Below are 18,807 nucleotides of genomic sequence, written 5' to 3' on the forward strand. Positions count from 1 at the left end.
GTTCATAGCGCTGTGGATGTCTTTTGTTTTTGCCTTCAGCCATTTTCGCTTCGCCGCTGAAAGCTGTCAAAACCGCTGCCAAGTGTCAGGGATTTCTTTCAGTTGACTCGACTGTAGGAGTTTCATAGCAGTAAGGAATGAATCTATTAACGCTTCATGCATGATACGGCATTTTTTTCACGCATCTCAGTGATCATTAAGTCATATCTCTTGAACCGGGTGTCGTACAATGATGTATTTGCTCAGGAATATTCAGTGACATAAACATGTGCATACTGTCTCCCAATTACGTTGCTAATATAGTTGGTAGCAATTAAGTAATAACTTTAAACGTCATGCATCACGCGGCAGTTTTTTTGCACATCTCAGTGTTTATGACATCATATCCCCTTATCTACATGTCATATAATGATATAAATTTGTACGTACATTCAGCGGCATATGTGGATATTGCCTGTCCCCATTGTACTTGATGTCATGAAATTCGTATTCAGTGAATAATTTGAAGAAAAATAACGTTCCACGGATCGGAGCGTGGAATGTCAGATCCCTTAATCGGGCAGGTAGGTTAGAAAATTTAAAAAGGGAAATTGATAGGTTAAAGTTAGATATAGTGGGAATTAGTGAAGTTCGGTGGCAGGGGGAACAAGAACTTCTGGTCAGGTGAATACAGGGTTATAAATAAAAAATCAAAGAGGGGTAATGCACGAGTAGGTTTAATAATGAATAGGAAAATAGGAATGCGGGTAAGCTACTACAAATACCATAGTGAACGCATTATTGTGGCAAAGATAGATACGAAGCCCACGCCTACCACAGTAGTACAAGTTTATATGCCAACTAGCTCAGCAGATGACGAGGAGATTGATGAAATGTATGATGAGATGAAAGAAATTATTCAGATAGTGAAGGGAGACGAAAATTTAATAGTCGTGGTTTACTGGAATTCGATAGTAGGAAAAGGGAGAGAAGGAAACGTGGTAGGTGAATATGGAATGGGAGGAAGGAATGAAAGAGGAAGCCGCCTGGTAGAATTTTGCACAGAGCATAACTTAATCATAGTTAACACTTGGTTCAAGAATCATAAAAGGAGGTTGTATACATGGAAGAAGCCTGGCGCTACTGGAAGGTGTCAGATAGATTATATAATGGTAAGACAAAGATTCAGGTACCAGGTTTTAAATTGTAAGACATTTTCAGGGGCAGATGTGGACTCTGACCACAATCTATTGGTTATGAACTGTAGATTAAAACTAAAGAAACTGCAAAAAGGTAGGAATTTGAGGAGATGGGACATGGATAAACTAAAAGAACCAGAAGTTGTAGATAGCTTCAGGGAGAGCATTAGGGAACGATTGACAAGAAGAGGGGAAAGAAATACAGTAGAAGAATTAAGGGTGGATAAACTGAAAGAAACAGAGGTTGTAGAGAGCTTCAGGGAGAGCTAAGAAGACAAATCAGCTACTCAAGAGATAATAGCTACAGTAACTACTCGTGGAATAACTGACATCGTGTTTCAGAATCCGTAAGTTGCACGGTTTCCCCTTACTGCTGGAGATTTACGGCGTTAGCCGCTACATCAAAAACGGGGGCCACTTTTCACTCCGTCGTCTCTACAGTTGTGGAATGTAATATCCGCAGTCAGCCCATATGAAAGCGCAAGTAAATGTGTTGCTTCTAACAAATGAAATGAATACAGCTGGGGAGTGTTGTTTTGGCCGTTTACTGCTCGCTCATGTTCCGCGATTTATTGCGTGTTGACTGTTGTGGGTACAGGACGCAGTTGTTGTTGGTCGCGCAAGACGTTCTGTGGTGAATGTAAGACCTTGGCTCGTAGCCGGCGCACTGTATTTAGCTTTATGCTTCCCACAGGCAGCAGACTAGCAGTAGGAATGAACGAGTCAAAGGGCGGAAAATCGAGAGAACTCGTCTCACTATCCGCCGGTGGTTTACTGAGGGAAGCATTTAGAGGGACATATAAACCTTAAACTATTATCGTCAATTTTATCCGCTTTCCGTCGTTCCTTAGTTGCTTCAAAATTCATGGAAATATGTTCCGTCTTTCCAACTAAACGAAAGGCATTTTGTTTTTTTTTTTTTGCCGCACACTTTTCGCTTTTTTATTTCAGCAGCCTGTAATACATGTGTGTGTGTATGTGTGTGTGTGTGTGTGTGGGTGGGTGGGTGGGTGGGTGGGTGTTAGGTGTGTGTGTGTTCAAAATGTTCAAATGTGTGTGAATTCCTAAGGGAGAAAACTGCTGAGGTCATCGGTCCCTAGACTTACACACTACTTAAACTAACTTATGCTAAGAACAACACACACACACACACACACACACACACACACACCCATGCCCGACGGAGGACTCGAACCATCGGCGGGAGGGGCCGCGCAAAATCTATGTTCTATGTATGTTAGCCCAGTTCTCAGCCATATCTGTAACTTTTCCTTTAGGAGTGGTCGGTTTCCTGACCGACTAAAGTACTCGGTAGTGAAGCCACTTTATAAAAAGGAAGACATTGATAATGTTGACAATTTTAGACCTATTTCTACGCCATCGGTGTTTGCTAAAGTTATCGAGAAGGTTGTATATACATGGTTACTGGAGCACTTAAATTCACATAATTTGCTGTCAAATGTTCAGTTTCGTTTTAGAAATGGTTTAACAACTGAAAATGCTATATTCTCTTTTCTCTGTGAGGTTTTGGACGGTTTAAATAAAAGGTTGCGACCGCTAGGTGTTTTCTTTGATTTAACAAAGGCTTTTGACTGTGTTGACCACAAAATATTTCTACAGAAGTTGGACCATTATGGAGTAAGGGGAGTAGCTTACAATTGGTTCGCGTCTTACTTTAAGAACAGATAGCAGAGGGTAATTCTCCGCAATATTGAGAGTGGTAGTGATGTTCAGTCCCAATGGGGCACTGTTAAGTGGGGCGTTCCCCAAGGGTCGGTGCTGGGGCCACTGCTGTTTCTTATTTATATAAATGATATGCCTTCTAGTATTACAGGTGATTCAAAAATATTTCTGTTTGCTGATGACACCAGCTTGATAGTGAAGGATCTTGTGTGTAATATTGAAACAGTAACAAATAATGTAGTTCATGAAATAAGTTCGTGGCTTGTGGAAAATAATTTGATGCTAAATCACAGTAACACTCAGTTTTTACAGCTTCTAACTCACAATTCAACAAGAACCGATATTTTGATCAGACAGAATGGGCATATTATAAGCGAGACGGAACAGTTCAAATTCCTAGGCGTTCGGATAGATAGTAAGCTGTTGTGGAAAGCCCATGTCCAGGATCTTGTTCAGAAGCTAAATGCTGCTTTATTTACCATTAGAACAGTATCTGAAATAAGTGACACTTCAACACGAAAAGTAGTCTACTTCGCATATTTTCATACGCTTATGTCGTATGGTATTATTTTTTGGGGTAATTCTTCTGATTCAAAAAGGGTATTTTTGGCTCAAAAACGGGCTGTTCGAGCTATATGTGGTGTAAGTTCGAGAACCTCTTGTCGACCCCTATTCAAAAATCTGGGAATTCTGACATTGCCCTCACAGTATATATTTTCTTTAATGTCGTTTGTTGTTAGCAATATTAGCCTATTCCCAAGAGTTAGCAGCTTTCACTCAGTTAATACTTGGCAGAAATCAAATCTGCATGTAGAATGCACTTCCTTGACTCTTATGCAGAAAGGAGTGCAGTATTCTGCTGCATCCATTTTCAATAAGCTACCACAAGAACTCAAAAATCTTACCAGTAGCCCAAACTCTTTTAAGTCTAAACTGAAGAGTTTCCTCATGGCTCACTCCTTCTATTCTGTCGAGGAGCTCCTGGAAGAGCTAAAAAGTTAAGCAAATTCCAGTCTTACATTGTTGATTGTCTTCATTTAAACTTACGACTTGTCACCTGAATATTTTTTTTATATTTCATTTTATCTATTTCTAATATCGTGTTATAATTACATGTATTGACTCGTTCCATGACCATGGAGACTTCTCCTTAATTTGGTCTCACGGAACAATAAATAAATAAATAAAATAAATAAAAAATCCGTGACATGGTGCCCTAAACCGCACGGCCACTGCGCGCGGCGCGCGCGCGCGCGCGTGTGTGTGTGTGTGTGTGTGTGTGTGTGTGTGTGTGTGTGTGTGTGTACACATATAAGAAATGCACGACGTAGTACTTAAAAAATATGCTATTATGTTACGTATCCTCCCGTTTTTCTCTTGTTTTTCAGAACAGAAACAACTTCTGTAGCACACGTTACGTTAGGTTAAATTATCGTCTTGTATTAATATTTCCAATGCTGCTAGTCCATGTGTGTGGTCCTGGAGTTCTGTTCATTCGGTCCCCACACTCCAATTGGCCGATTTCCAGCTTTTTTCCAACACCATTTAATTCAACACACATACACACACACAAATAGAACAAAATAATTGTTGTTGTTGTTCTTGTGGTCTTCAGTCCTGAGACTGGTTTGATGCAGCTCTCCATGCTACTCTATCCCATGCAAGCTTCTTCATCTCCCAGTACCTACCGCAACCTACATCCTTCTGAATCTGCTTAGTGTATCCATCTCTTGGTCTCCCTCTACGATTTTTACCCTCCACGCTGCCCTCCAATACTAAATTGGTGATCCCTTGATGCCTCAGAACATGTCCCTTCTTCTAGTCAAGTTGTGCCACAAACTTCTCCCCAATCCTATTCAATACATCCTCATTAGTTACGTGATCTACCCATCTAATCTTCAGCATTCTTCTGTAGCACCACATTTCAAAAGCTTCTATTCTCTTCTTGTCCAAACTATTTATCGTCCATGTTTCACTTCCATGCATGGCTACACTCCATACAAATACTTTCAAATATGACTTCCTGACACTTAATTCTCGATGTTAACAAATTTCTCTTCCTTAGAAACATTTTCCTTGCCATTGCCAGTCTACATTTTATATCCTCTCTACTTCGACCATCATCAGTTATTTTGCTCCCCAAATAGCAAAACTCCTTTACTGCTTTAAGTGACTCATTTCCTAATCTAATTCCCTCAGCATCACCCGACTTAATTCGACTACATTCCATTATACTCGTTTTGCTTTTATTGATGTTCATCTTATATCCTCCTTTCAAGACACTATCCATTCCGTTCAACTGCTCTTCGAAGTCCTTTGCTGTCTCTGACAGAATTACAATGTCATCGGCGAACCTCAAAGTTTTTATTTCTTCTCCATGGATTTTAATACCCACTCCGAATTTTTCTTTTGTTTCCTTCACTGCTTGCTCTATATACAGATTAAATAACATCGGGGAGAGACTAGAACCCTGTCTCACTCCCTTCCCAACCACTGCTTCCCTTTCATGTCCCTCGACTCTTATAACTGCCATCTGGTTTCTGTACAAATTGTAAATAGCCTTTCGCTCCCTGTATTTTACCCCTGCCACCTTTAGAATTTGAAAGAGAGTATTCCAGTCAACATTGTCAAAAGCTTTTTCTAAGTCTACAAATGCTAGAAACGTAGGTTTGCCTTTCCTTAATCTTTCTTCTAAGATAAGTGGTAGGGTCAGTATTGCCTCACGTGTTCCAACATTTCTACGGAATCCAAACTGATCTTCCCCGAGGTCGGCTTCTACTAGTTTTTCCATTCGTCTGTATAGAATTCGCGTCAGTATTTTGCAGCTGTGGCTTATTAAACTGATAGTTCGTTAATTTTCACATCTGTCAACACCTGCTTTCTTCGGGATTGGAATTATTATATTCTTCTTGAAGTCTGAGGGTATTTTTCCTGTTTCATACATCTTGCTCACCAGATGGTAGAGTTTTGGCAGGACTGGCTCTCCCAAGGCCATCAGTAGTTCTAATGGAATTTTGTGGACTCCCAGGGCCTTGTTTCGACTCAGGTCTTTCAGTGCTGTGTCAAACTCTTCACGCAGTATCGTATCTCCCATTTCATCTTCATCTACATCCTCTTCCGTTTCCATAATATTGTCCTCAAGTACATCGCCCTTGTATAGACCCTCTATATACTCCTTCCACCTTTCTGCTTTCCCTTCTTTGCTTAGAACTGTGTTTCCATCTGAGTTCTTGATGTTCATGCAAGTGGTTCTCTTATCTCCAAAGGTCTCTTTAATTTTCCTGTCGGCAGTATCTATCTTACCCCTAGTGATACTCGCTTCTACATCCTTACATTTGTTCTCTAGCCATCCCTGCTTAGCAATTTTGCACTTCCTGTCGATCTCATTTTTGAGACGTTTGTATTCCTTTTTGCCTGCTTCATTTACTGCATTTTTATATTTTCTCCTCTCATCAATTAAATTCAATATATCTTCTGTTACCCAAGGATTTCTACTAGCCCTCGTCTTTTTATCTACGTGATCCTCTGCTGTCTTCAATACTTCATCCCTCAGTATTACGCATTCTTCTTCTACTGTATTTCTTTCCCCCATTCCTGTCAATTGTTCCCTTATGCTCTCCCTGAAACTCTGTACAACCTCTGGTTTAGTCAGTTTATCCAGGTTCCATCTCCTTAAATTCCCGCCTTTTTGCAGTTTCTTCAGTTTTAATCTACAGATCATAACCAATAAATTGTGGTCAGAGTCCACATCTGCTCCTGGAAATGTCTTACAATTTAAAACCTGGTTCCTAAATCTCTGTCTTACCATTATATAATCTATCTGATACCTTTTAGTATCTCCAGCATTCTTCCATGTATACAACCTTCTTTTATGATTCTTGAACCAAGTGTTAGCTATGATTAAGTTATGCTCTGTGCAAAATTCTACCAGGCGGCTTCCTCTTTCATTTCTTAGCCCCAATCCATATTCACCTACTACATTTCCTTCTGTCCCTTTTCCTACTACCGAATTCCAGTCACCCATGACTATTAAATTTTCGTCACCCTTCACTATCTGAATAATTTCTTTTATTTCATCATACATTTCTTCAATTTCTTCATCTGCAGAGCTCGTTGGCATATAAACTTGTACTACTGTAGTAGGCGTGGGCTTCGTATCTATTTTTGCCACAATAATGCGTTCACTATGCTGTTTGTAGTAGCTTACCCGCATTCCTATTTTCCTATTCATTATTAAACCTACTCCTGCATTACCCCTATTTGATTTTGTGTTTATAACCCTGTAGTCACCTGACCAGAAGTCTTGTTCCTCCTGCCACCGAACTTCACTAATTCCCACTATATCTAACTTTAACCTATCCATTTCCCTTTTTAAATTTTCTAACCTACCTGCCCGAATAAGGGATCTGACATTCCACGCTCCGATCCGTAGAACGCCAGTTTTCTTTCTCCTGATAACGACATCCTCTTGAGTAGTCCCCGCCCGGAGATCGGAATGGGGGACTATTTTACCTACGGAATATTTTACCCAAGAGGACACCATTATCATTTAACCATACAGTAAAGCTGCATGCCCTCGAGAAAAAACAAAACAAAATAAATAGAAATATCAAACCACACACACTACACAAACAAAAGGTGAAAGATAAAAAAACACACACACGTTAAGCACAATGACAAGTACAAGTGAACTGTTGTAATAAATGTGTGTGATAAAACGACGGAAATCGGACGTCTGGAGAACGGGGACCGAAAGAACACATCTCCAGGACCACACATATGGACCAGCAACATTGGAGTAGCACCAAACGATAACTTCACGTCATGAATATTGTGCTACAAAAGTTGTTTATAATCCAAAAACCAAGAGGGGAAAAACGTAACATAGCAACATATTTGTAAGTACTACATATTGTATTTATTATATGTACAAAAAGAAACATTTATTACGGACCACTGTAAACGCTTCATAAATAAAACAAGTGAAACGCATATTCCAAAAAATACACTGCCTTTCATTTAGTTGCAAAGACGGGTTATACCTCCATGAATTTAAAATATGACTTATTAAATAGTCATGTTGTGTGTCACATTAATTTTTTGACCAATTTCGACTTCTTATGATCAATTTAAAATATTTTTTGTTACACCGTGTATCTTCTGCACAGAGGTGGATTGCGCGTTATAAAAATACCGCTAGGTGTATGATTAAGTAACAGTTAAAATTCCGAGTGTGAAAGGCAAAAAATTTTACAAGCTCCTTTTTATCATTCTTCTGACTGTGACTCAGCCCACTCTATTCTTGCATGTGAGCGAGATAAACCAGTAAACAGCGGGGACGAGTGTGAAGCCATGTTCCTCTACTTTCAGATGGCGTTCTATACAAATATATTCTGTCTGCTTTTTTTGAGTCATGAGTCCCCTAAATGACTTGATGCGGTCCGACTTCCTCTCCTGTGTCAATCTCTTTATATGAGAGTATCCTCTGCAGCCTATGACGTTAATCTTTTGTTTGATGCATTCCAGTTTCTGTCTTCCTCTACAGTTTTTGCCCTCTACGGCTCCCTGCAGTATCATGGAACTAATTTCCCACTGGCTTAACACATGTCCTACCATTCTGTCTCTTCTTCTTGTCAGTTTTTTCATATTTTCCTTTCCTCATCGATTCTGTAGAGAAACTCCTCATTTCTTATCAGTCCACCTAATTTTCAGCACCTTTCTATAGCACCTCATCTTACATCCTTCGATTACCTTTCCCTTCGTGGTTTTCCCAAAGCGCATCATTCACTTCCGTACAATGCCGTGCTCAAAAAGTACGTTTTCAGAAGTTTCTTCTTCAAGTTAAGACTGATGTTTGATACTAGCAGACTTCTCTTTGCCAGGAATTCTCTTTTCACTTATGCTAATCTGCTTTTTATGTCCTCCTTTCCTCGTCCGTCATGTATTCTTTTGCTTCGAAGTGTTCAAACATTAGTCTAGTAAGTAGTCCACTATTTTGATCTTAAGTTTGTCGCTAATTTTCCTTATGCTAGTCCTCTCAACTTTCGTCTTCCGTTTACTCTCAATCCAATAGTGCGTGGTTATTAATTTGTTCTCTCCACTCATGTCCTGGAATTCCTCCTTACTTCCTTCAAGGATAACAATGTAATCAACGGTCATATTTGTATCCTTTCAGCTTTAGATTTAATTCATTTACTTAAGTCACTGCTTCTTCGAAGCATAGATTGAATAGGGGCTTGACGCTACAGCCGTTTTAGTCCTTTTCCTATCAACTTTGTCAGGCAACAAAGACAGTACCGCACATAACACGAAAAGAATTATCTACTTCCGAGCCACAGCATATAACCTAAGTTTCCGCCCCTTGTGGTCTGCACAGAGACCGCCGAAAAGGGAGTCCCCAGGGGAGCGACTCAGCCAGGGCGGCATTTGCGAAAGGTTACCCAAACAGAGCTTCCACACTTCTCCGTCGTTTCACGCGGTTGCTTCGTCCCCTAACAGGGGAGTGAGACAGTAGCGGGGTGAAAACTCCACGATAGGAAAGCATGTAAGACAACCGTTCTCCATGTTTTATTGAGTAAAAGCAGTAGAGGGTGTCCTTGGATAGTACACTGGTGTGCAAATCATACACAGGAAAGTAACTTTTACTGCCAAGTAAGATAGCTACTTGAAACAGTGACCATACATAGAAAGAACTGCTACAGCACCGGGTGTTTATTAATTAGTTATATAATAGTAACATTTAATTGTGAAAAGGGTGAATAAGGAATAATACACCCAGGATCATTCATTTAAAGAAACTTCATGAGACGAGGATTAGACCCGAACCACCAATTTGCAATTTAGTTACGTCACGAAGTAACTCACTAGATTTGGAGGAACATAGCCAAAGCCAAGTGTGGCTTAGTTAGAGAATAGAAAAATTTTTACCCATAAAAAACAAAAATACCCAAGCAGTGTTGAACGAAATTTTTCGAGAATTTCTCGTGTGGTGTGTGCTGACAAGGGAACCTCCCCATCGCACCCCCCTCAGATTTAGTTATAAGTTGGCACAGTGGATAGGAGTTGAAAAACTGAACACAGATCAGTCGAGAAAACAGGAAGAAGTTGTGTGGAACTTTGAAGAAATAAGCAAAATATACAAAATGAGTAGTCCATGTGTACGATAGGCAACATCAAGGACGTTTTAAACGCAAGAGCGCCGTGGTCCCGTGGTTAACGTGAGTAGCTACGGTACGAGAGGTCCCTGGTTCAAGTGAAATATTTATTTTCTTTATTTTCGCAAAGTTATGATCCGTCCGTTCGTTCATTGACGTTTCTGTTCACTTTAATAAGTTTAGTGTCTGTGTTTTGCGACCGCACCGCAAAACCGTGCGATTAGTAGACGAAAGGACGTGCCTCTCCAATGGGAACCGAAAACATTTGATCGCAAGGTCATAGGTCAACCGATTCCTCAAGGAAAACACGTCTGATATATTCTATACGACACTGGTGACGGCATGTGCGTCACATGACAGGAATATGTTGTCGACCCACCTAACGTGTTCACCTGGCGAATGGGTAAAAAGATTCTTCTACCTTGCCCGATTTAGGTTTTCTTGTGGATGTGATAATCACTCCCAAAAAAGTGATGAAAACATAGGAGTCTGTCACATAAACTGCAACAAATGAATGCAAGTTTCACAGTCGCACGGTTGCCCCTGTGCTCTGTCAAAACATATGTTTTTAACGTTTTCAAATTTTTCCGTGTGTAGACCGTCAAATCCTGCATATGTCCAAGCAAATCTGAACATGTCCTGGAACTTTGGAGAGCGAAGTTGATTATACAAAAATTAAAGTTTTCACACAAGGGAGGACTTGAACCAAGGACCTCTCATTTCGCAGTCGCTCACGCTAACCACGGGACCACGGCGTTCCCGGACTCGCACCTTCCTTGATGTTGCATATCTTGCGCATGGACTACTCAGTTTCTATATTTTGCTTAGTTTTTTCATAGTTCCACACAACGTCTTCCTGGTTTCTCGATTGATCTGTGTTCAGTTTCTCAAGGCCTATCCACTGTGCCAACTTATAACTAAATCTGAGGGGGGTGCGATGGGGAGGTTCCCTTGTGAGTATTGCTTAGCGACGAAGACCAGACCGGGATTTGAACCGCGCTTCGCTTTTGACTGCACCAGAAAACACTGCCAACCTCCCCGAGGGTTGGGGTTGTTTGGAGGAAGAGACCAAACATCGAGGTCATCGGTCTCATCGGATTAGGGAAAGACGGGGAAGGAAGTCAGCCGTGCCCTTTCAGAGGAACCATCCCGGCATTTGCCTGGAGCGATGTAGGGAAATCACAGAAAACCTAAATCAGGATGGCCGGACGCGGGATTGAACCGTCGCCCTCCCGAATGCGAGTCCAGTGTGCTAACCACTGCGCCACCTCGCTCGGTCCAACCTCCCCGACATCTGACTTCAAAGGCATTTGGGAAACCAGTACATCAGCTCCCGGTGGCATATGGAGGGTACCATACTAACTCATGGGGCTTAATATTTATCACGGAAAATCTGCGAGGCTTCAGTTTTTGCGTATCTGACTACTGAGATCATGTCTAGCTGAAACCTTGTCCGGGGCCAATCTGAAACGTACAATTACTGCCCCAATTAAAATCTAAAGTGGTTAATTATTCGTTAGAACACGCGTGTCTGCGGGCTCAGAAATGATACTCCGATACAGTTCAGGGCCGCAAAACAGCAGCGGAAATTATACCCCACGACAAACAGTACCTCAGTACTGGGAGCGTGCGTGTGTGCGCGCCACGAAGTTGTCCAGTCTTTCCTTCAAATTCATCATGTACAAAGTATCATGGTGCACATTTGTTACAAGAAAGGTAGCAGAAGTAATACACAAAACTGCCGTGCAATACCTTTGACAAAGTTCCGTTGCAGAATCTTACAACACATTCTGAAGTTAAACGCAATGAAGTATCTCTAATAGAACGGCCTCTTCTCTGACAACCTGCATGTGTTTCGAAAACACCGGCCATGTTGCAACCCAAAGCTTTTCTCATATGGAATTGTGAAAGCCACGGATCAAAGCAGACAGGTACATGCAATATTTCTCGACTTCAAAAAATCATTTGGCTCAGAACTACAGCAACGAAATTACACTCATATGGATTGTCAAACGAAATTTGTGACTGGTTACAGGGTTTCTTCGTAGGGAGTACACAGGATGTTATCTGGGAGGCAGCGTCATCGGCAGGTGTGGTTGTAACTCTAGGTGCCCTCCAGGAAAGTGTGTTAAGTCCCTTGCCGCTCATATTATACGAGGGTTATTCGCAAAGTAAGGAACGATCGGTCGCCAAATGAAAACCACAGGAAAATCCGATGAACGTTTGCACAGGTGTGTCGGGCAGTGTCTCTAGTACGCCCGTAGATCGCGTTACGTCGTTCTTTTTAGTTCTGAGCACACAGGGAGCACATAAAGATACCCAGAACAATAGTGTCTCCCGCCAAGTACGATGCCCTGGTGAGAGATTTCGCCTGAAGCTATGCAGCCAACAGCACATAACTGTCGTGCGCTTACTTTTTCAAGACAATTCTCAGCCGCATTCTGCAGGGGCATTCTGCATCGTTTCAATTGGAAATGTTTGATTACCCACAATACAGACCGTAACTGTCTCCCTCTGAGTTTCATCTCTGCTCACATGAACCGCTGGCTATGAAGACAACATTTTGGCACAGACAATGAACTGTAGGCCAGCGTAGAGAATTTGCGGAAAGCACTGGCGGCTGCCTTCTATAACGAGGTTATTAGAACGTTGGTACAACGCTACGACAAATGTCCAAGTCGTATATTAGTGACCTCGCAGATAGTATTGGTCGAACAGACTTTTCACACTTGATGCACTTACAATGAAGTACTTTATAAAAAAAAGAGTTGAACACTTAATCAGTCGGATACTAGTAAGATTTCATTGTGGTTCAAAGATTGGCAACATGCTTAAATTGTTCTGAAATGTAAAACTTCTCGCCTGACAAAATTCAAAAAAGTTGTTTCCTACGACTATAGTGTCAATCAGTCACTATTGGAATCACTTAAACAAATACCGGTGTATAACAATTTGTAATGATATTAAATGCAATGAACACATAAGATCAGACATAGGTAAATGAGGTGGCATTATTAGAATACTGGGAAAGTAACAGATTGATTACACAACATTTGTGCGACCCCATCTTATAATACAGGGTGTTCCAAAATGATCTTTACAACTTTAAGCTCATACTTTTCAGAAATGGGGTTGGTAGAAGCGTGCGGTTTGCGACGTTATGTTAGCACACACCTGATATTTTAGTAACCGTTTAACAGAGGTCAGTGTATGCGCCGTCTGTAGAGCACAGGATATCTGAGCGGATTTTAGTTCCTAACATCCCCTCATTAAAACTTTCTGGCAGATTAAAACTGTGTGCCGGCCCGAGACTCGAACTCGGGACCTTTGCCTTTCGCGGGCAAGTGCTCTACCAACTGAGCTACCGAAGCACGACTTACGCCCCGTCCTCATAGCTTCACTTCTGCCAGTACCTCGTCTCCTACCTTCCAAACTTCACAGAAGCTCTTCTGCGAATCTTGCAGAACTAGCACTCCTAGAAGAAAGAATATAGCGGAGACATGGTAGACAGATGGTAGATCACTTGCCCGCGAAAGGCAAAGGTCCTGAGTTCGAGTCTCGGTCCGACACACAGTTTTAATCTGCCAGAAAGTTTCATATCAGCGCACACTCCGCTGCAGAGTGAAAATCTGGTCCCCTCATTAATGCATGCAGTTGCTGCTCTGATGCGAGCTCGCATTTCCTGCAGATCCCTCAGAGGGATCTGGGAGACAGCATCCTTCAGAAAGCCCCCAAGGAAAAAACCTAATAGGGTCATTTATGGAGACCTTGAGGGTCAGGATAAGGGTCCTCCTCTACCAATTCAGGAGTTCGAGGCTCAGTGAGGAAGGACACCTTCCAGCTACATCATGATATCAGGTTGCAGTTCTTCGACTTGTGCAAATGTGTACTGTTCCTATATGTCTAGGTAAACAGTCGATTTATTGACGCTCTTGAGGAGAAAAACAGCCCCAGCGCATGGTCATGAGACAGACCACGCCACAAGTTCAGCTGTGGAATACCATGCACAATTTCCGTGCTAAAATGGGGGTTCTCAGAGGCGCAGATCGTCACAGTGGGTCAGTTTGTTTCTCCGGACACGTGAAGGCAAGCTTCGTCCGTGAACGTTATCTCTTTCAGCCAGTCTGATTCATCGAGGATGCAACTCAGAACCTTAAATGTTTTGCACCTTGGACCTCTCAGGTTGAAAACACATAGCAGTTCCACACCGTAAGCTTCAGTCTCCTGAGCAGCACCCTGCGCAGCATAATTGACGGTAGGCACGACTGTTGATACGCTTGACGGATTGATATGGTTCCGTTCTAAATAAATGCCCGTTCCACATCTGCATCTCTCGTGCTCAGAGGTCCAGAACTCGTCCTTTTAATGACACTTCCGGATTGCCTGAACCGTACATACCACAGTCTGATGGTAGGACGTGATGGTGGCATGTTTCTGTAACGTGTCTGCAAGTTCCGCTGGCATTGAGTGTCAACCATTCCACACATCTGTCAGCGGGGAAAGGGTGGGGGGTGGCCAATTTCGTCAATATATAACATGAAAAAACAAAACAAAAAAAAATACTTGTTTGTGCATATTAAACCGCCAACCGCACCTTTCTAAGCGTCCCCACTTGTGAAATATGTGTGACGAAAGTATAAAAGGATAAAACAGACGGTCTCGGGTTTCCTAAACCTGCAAGTGACTGCCACGTGTTGCTCCAACAGAGCCAGCGATAGCAAGAATTTACTCATTAGAGCGTGAGGCATTCAAGCGATTGTTGTATAAGCGAGCGCGAACGAGAAGAAACTGTAGTAAGTGAACCCGTGGGAAGAACCCTATACCAAGCACTTCACCATGGTTTGCAGAATAACGGATGTAGGCGTACTGCGACAAATGGTATCAAATCCCTGCTATCGTATCAGCAATATTCGATTTTCTCGTGTGACGAGGGACGCTCTGCAAGGCAGCGTCGAGTCAGCGTGCTTGCACGGTACGCGCACGCTACGTTTAGCGTCTGGGGGGAGGCGTGGGCGCCGGCGTCGGCGTCGCGAAACCCCACAAGGCGGCGCCCGCAGCACATTCGGGGCTTCCCAGGCGCGAGGTCTGCGTAACACACACACACACACACAGCCGGCGGACGTCGCCGTCTGTCTCGTACACTGTTCTGCTACGGCGCCAGGGCTATGCCACTCAATGCTTCTCAAGTTACGCAAAAAGGAAGGTATCTTACGTAAACGAGGAGTGAATGCTCGTCTAACAATAGGGATATTTAGCCGAAGCGTAAGGCCATTGCAGAATTTCAAAGCAATGCGATCGTGATGTAAGACGTAGACTGTTTTGAGAGTGCAACAGGGAAAAAAATAGGTAGTTCTATGTTGCTTTTGTATTTTTAAGTTTCTCTTTTTGCAGGTGAAAGCGACGAAAATTTTACGTTCTGCGTTCCCCGTCTAACTGTATTATGTAAATAGTTAAAAAAAATTTCAAAAACTGCTTTCATCTACTACAGCCTTGAAGACATCATTCATATCATTAACATTAGTATCACATCCCATTTTCTAGTAATACACGTGAAATAGTCATTACAGGAAAAATATAAAACAAACAGCTGTTACAATTATATTTTTTGATTTCCTTAATTTACATCAAAAATCAGCTTCAATAATATTTCAAGATAGCACAGAGAAAATTTTATGCAAGAAGATGTTAATCTCAAATTGCTTCGTTCCAAAGGAAATTATAGTATTGTGAATATGAAATTTACACTGATATTGTCGCTTGTTATATACTTTTTAACTAGTTAATTATTTGCTTAATGTAAACAATTTCAAGTACGTGTTGCTGACAGTTAAACTTTGCATTACGATTTCTACTACGTTGTAGTTAACTATATTTCAGCACAATTAAAGAATTTCGAACAGCCGCGCGGGATTAGCCGAGCGGTCTGAGGCGCTGCAGTCATGGGCTGTGCGGCTGGTCCCGGCGGAGGTTCGAGTCCTCCCTCGGGCATGGTTGTGTGCGTTTGTCCTTAGGATAATTTAGGTTATGTAGTGTGTAAGCTTAGGGACTCATGACCTTAGCAGTTAAGTCCCATAAGATTTCACACACATTAAAAAAAGAAAAAAAAATCAACAGATAGTCGTATGGCCACCTAGAACTAGACTTTTGTTTCCCTAAACCTATTAAATACAATGCCACGTTAGCTACATCTACATCTACATCTACATCCATACTCCGCAAGCCACCTGACGGTGTGTGGCGGAGGGTACCTTCAGTACCTCTATCGGTTCTCCCTTCTATTCCAGTCTCGTATTGTTCGTGGAAACAAGGATTGTCGGTATGCCTCTGTGTGGGCTCTAATCTCTCTGATTTTATCCTCATGGTCTCTTCGCGAGATATACGTAGGAGGGAGCAATATACTGCTTGACTCTTCGGTGAAGGTATGTTCTCGAAACTTTGACAAAAGCCCGTACCGAGCTACTGAGCGTCTCTCCTGCAGAGTCTTCCACTGGAGTTTATCTATCATCTCCGTAACGCTTTCGCGATTACTAAATGATCCTGTTACGAAGCGCGCTGCTCTCCGTTGGATCTTCTCTATGTCTTGTATCAACCGTATCTGGTACGGATCCCACACTGCTGAGCAGTATTCAAGCAGTGGGCGAACAAGCGTACTGTAACCTACTTCCTTTGTTTTCGGATTGCATTTCCTTAGGATTCTTCCAATGAATCTCAGTCTGGCATCTGCTTTACCGACAATCAACATTATATGATCATTCCATTTTAAATCACTCCTAATGCGTACTCCCAGATAATTTATGGTATTAACTGCTTCCAGTTGCTGACCTGCTATTTTGTAGCTAAATGATAAAGGATCTATCTTTCTGTGTATTCCCAGCACATTACACTTGTCTACATTGAGATTCAGTTGCCATTCCCTACACCATGCGTCAATTCGCTGCAGATCCTCCTGCATTTCAGTACAATTTTCCATTGTTACAACCTCTCGATACACCACAGCATCATCTGCAAAAAGCCTCAGTGAACTTCCGATGTCATCCACCAGGTCATTTATGTATATTGTGAATAGCAACGGTCCTATGACACTCCCCTGCGGCACACCTGAAATTACTCTTACTTCGGAAGACTTCTCTCCATTGAGAATAACATGCTGCGTCCTGTTATCTAGGAACTCCTCAATCCAATGACACAATTGGTCTGATAGTCCATATGCTCTTACTTTGTTCATTAAACGACTGTGGGGAACCGTATCGAACGCCTTGCGGAAGTCAAGAAACACGGCATCTACCTGTGAACCCGTGTCTACGGCCCTCTGAGTCTCGTGGACGAATAGCGCGAGCTGGGTTTCACATGACCGTCTTTTTCGAAACCCATGCTGATTCCTACAGAGTAGATTTCTAGTCTCCAGAAAAGTCATTATACTCGAACACATTACGTGTTCCAAAATTCTACAACTGATCGACGTTAGAGATATAGGTCTATAGTTCTGCACATCTGTTCGACGTCCCTTCTTGAAAACGGGGATGACCTGTGCCCTTTTCCAATCCTTTGGAACGCTACGCTCTTCTAGAGACCTACGGTACACCGCTGCAAGAAGGGGGGCAAGTTCCTTCGCGTACTCTGTGTAAAATTGAACTGGTATCCCATCAGGTCCAGAGGCCTTTCCTCTTTTGAGCGATTTTAATTGAGCTACTTCGCAAGTTTTTCTAGTTTCCTTTCCGCAACACTGCAGCAGCTACTTCTAACATAGCCCACTCAAATTCTTCATTTGTGTGGCTATAGTCGCTTTAACATAATGAAAAGAATTTAAAATCTGTCTTTGCAACTACTGTAAATTTTACTCACGTGAAATATCGTCAGTGGTGTAGAATGCAACATATTTACAATTTTGGTTTACTTCTATGTATAAAAACATTTCGTTGCAAAAGATGCTCAGGCATGATTTTTACATATAGAATTGTTATTTGATTTCCGCTTACATCTGGACGTGTTGTCGGCTTGTATGGTTCAAACGGCTCTGAGCACTATGGGACTTAACATAGGAGGTCATCAGTCCCCTAAAACTTAGAACTACTTAAACCCCAACCTAATGACACCACACACATCCATGCTCGGGCAGGATTCGAACCTAAGACCGTAGCGGTAGAGCGATTCCAGAATGAAGCGCCTAGAACCGCTCGGCCACTGCGGCCGCCGGTCATGCATGGATATGTGGTAATAGAACAGCATAACGCCTTCCCCTTTGTTGGAACGACATGTGCCACTTGTTGTCGCACAAGGTTCTGACCTGCTGCCCTACGTCTTCCAGTACGGGGTGTAAGCAACGTCTCCGTCCCGTGAAGGCGATCGCTGGCGTTAAGCAGGGAATCTGGATTCGAGGCCCAGCTCGGCACATTCATTCTCGTCGTTCTCTTATACAGCTGACAGTAGTTCGTATTTGCAACTGCGAGTACATGACACGTAGTCCATTTTTTCCTTTTTTTCGTCGTTTTCCAGCAGTCATTTTCAGAAACCTCGCAGGTACTTGTGTAAGTAGGCTGTTTATGTTTTCTTATTGGCAACGTTACGTAGCGCTCTGTATGAAAATCACTGGCTGTGCTGTGTGCAGTCTGTGGCTAGTTTGCATTGTTGTCTGCCATTGTAGTGTTGGGCAGCGGCATCTGGATGTGAACAGCGCGTAGCGTTGCGCAGTTGGAGGTGAGCCGCCAGCAGTGGTGGATGTGGGAAATGAGATGGCGGATTTTTGAGTACAGAATGGATATTATGAACTGCTATGTATATTATGCTTTTTCAAC

The 18,807-nt window shown here is 42.3% G+C and overlaps 1 non-coding gene across 1 annotated transcript; it reads right to left on the minus strand.

Moving 5' to 3' along the window:
- Positions 1 to 13,311: 13,311 nt before the first annotated feature.
- Positions 13,312 to 13,388, minus strand: Trnas-cga (transfer RNA serine (anticodon CGA)). Its single transcript has one exon. It is a non-coding gene; the product is annotated as a tRNA-Ser (tRNA).
- Between the last annotated feature and the right edge of the window lie 5,419 nt (positions 13,389 to 18,807).

Source organism: Schistocerca cancellata, chromosome 1 (assembly GCF_023864275.1).
Source record: "Schistocerca cancellata isolate TAMUIC-IGC-003103 chromosome 1, iqSchCanc2.1, whole genome shotgun sequence".
NCBI lineage: Eukaryota > Metazoa > Arthropoda > Insecta > Orthoptera > Acrididae > Schistocerca > Schistocerca cancellata.